The sequence below is a fragment of the Lepidothrix coronata genome, unplaced genomic scaffold, assembly GCF_001604755.1.
Source record: "Lepidothrix coronata isolate B3197 unplaced genomic scaffold, Lepidothrix_coronata-1.0 Scaffold58, whole genome shotgun sequence".
In the NCBI taxonomy this organism is placed as follows: domain Eukaryota; kingdom Metazoa; phylum Chordata; class Aves; order Passeriformes; family Pipridae; genus Lepidothrix; species Lepidothrix coronata.
The window spans coordinates 2,795,853-2,798,089 of NW_016690238.1; positions in this window are offsets into that span (position 1 = coordinate 2,795,853).

Below are 2,237 nucleotides of genomic sequence, written 5' to 3' on the forward strand. Positions count from 1 at the left end.
CCGCGGCGGAGGGTCGGGCCCGCGGCGGAGGGTCGGGCCCGCGGCGGAGGGTCGGGCCCGCGGCTGAGGGTCGGGCCCGGCCGGCAGCGAGAGCGTTCGCGTTCCTCTCCTGCCCTGCCCTGCCCTGCCCTGCCCGCGGAAGGCACCAAATACCGCCCGGATAGTACTGACAGTTTTCCAACTTCTGATCATCACAGGAGCCTGGCAGACGGAAGTCACTGTTACCAGTGATCACAGCACCGAGCCTGCCAGAGCTCAAGGAGCTTTTGGACAACGCTCTCAGGCACACGGTGTGACTCTTAGGGTGTCCTACGCAGGGCCAGGAGTTGGAGTCGATGATCCTGATGGGTCCCTTCCAACTCGGCATACTCCATGATTCTGTGATTCCCAGAAGTTCAGGCAAACATCCACAAACTCTGCAAGAGGGAAGGATCAGGAAACAAGCCCTGTGAAAGTTTTATATGAAAAGAGAAAGAGAACTTGTTGTGCTTGAGGGCCCAACTCGCAAAGAACACTTCTAAGGGAAAAAGAAAAGGAAGCAACGCTTCATAAGAGGTGGATCAATACAAATTTTAATAACTGTTCAACACAGATAATAGAAAGCTGTAAAATAAATTTAACCTCATTGACCGCTCAGACAAAGTGAAAATACATCGGGTAAATGAGGGCCCTCCCCGGGAATATCATTCCTAACAGCTGTCACATGAAATTGGAATTGCTCTGATCCCAACCCCACTGAGGTCAAATTAATGATTCTTAGTGGATTGAGATTTATGTAGGACCATCATTAGATTTGTTATTTCTCCTTTCAATACTAGTGCATTTTCAAAACTCCTCTTTCAACCAGAAAGGAGATTAACCCACCTGGGTTTCCATGAACACAATAGTTTGAGCAGAGCCCCTAGCTGGTGGAGGTTGCCTGCTGTGCTGTCTGGTCCCTTCCGTTGTGACAGCATTGTACTGCTCCCTGGTTCACCTCCAATTCTATTAACTGTGAAGAGCTACGACAGTTCATTTTGAAGATCCAAGAGTAAAATATTGCCATAAATCAGTAAACTTGTTATTGCAATTTCCTGCCCGTATAAGAAATGTCTTTCCATTAAAAAATCTAATAGTGAGTTAAGTCTAGTACCCTTTATTGGTTTAAATGTCAAATTTCCCACCAGTATTTATATAAATCACTTGTACAAAATGTGAATTGTCCTACTGCTTGTGGCGTGTGTAGCCAAAGCAAGTCCTATAAGCAATCAAAACAGAAATAAGATTTGATTCGTTTCTGAAGTAGCATTGAAGATACTTTTTCTAATGCACTACTAACACCCCAAAAAACCTCTTTGCTGCACATCTCAAGGGTTGACAAGTGTATCACATTATACCTTTCAGTGCCTAAACAACTGTAACAGCCTCCAAATCACAAACTCAACATAGATGTGCAAGAGCAAGTTTATTATTATGAAAGTCATATCTTCTACATTAGGAAAAAAATCAGAATCCCAGCAAGAGGGAAAACACAGGAAATCGTTTTCTTTGTGTCAAAATACAATCCAGACACTTTCCAGCACACAATTAAACCAGTCATATAATAAATTCAAGATCACTCTGGTATGGATGCAGGGAACAAAAAAAAAAGAGGCTCTTTTGTTCACACCATTATTTTAACCACGTGCATAACAAATACATCACTATTTTAAGTTAAAAAGGAGTATATCTGAAGCTATTTTTACATTAGAATATAAGTCATGCTATATAAAACCTTTTTTATGTGATGAACTTTCTGACTTTTCTGGAAAATCCCCCCTCCCCTCAAGCCAAATTGCATGCAGTCTGCCACAAATCTGTTTGGAGCCACTCTTTTGATCACAAAGGAATTAATGTTAGAAGGTCGTGTTCCACATGACTTCTTCTCTATGAGATCTGCAAGTGTAAATCTGGTCCTGTTAGACCATCAGCATGAGAACAGTCATCCAGCAGCACAAAAACCAGTTTCTGAAAAGTTATTTCTTGCAAGTGAAGTTATCCATTTGGTGTTTACTGTACGTTTTTGAGATTTCTACATTGTGGTTTTATAAATCACTGCCCAACTTGAATAACTCTTAATTTTCTTTACTCTAATGCATGTCATTTATACACTATTAGAATAAATGTATTCACAGGAGTTTTATTTAGATAGGCTTCCATTTTTGACACATTCTCCTAAATTTGTTTTTATCCCATGTAAAAATTTTAATCTGCATACG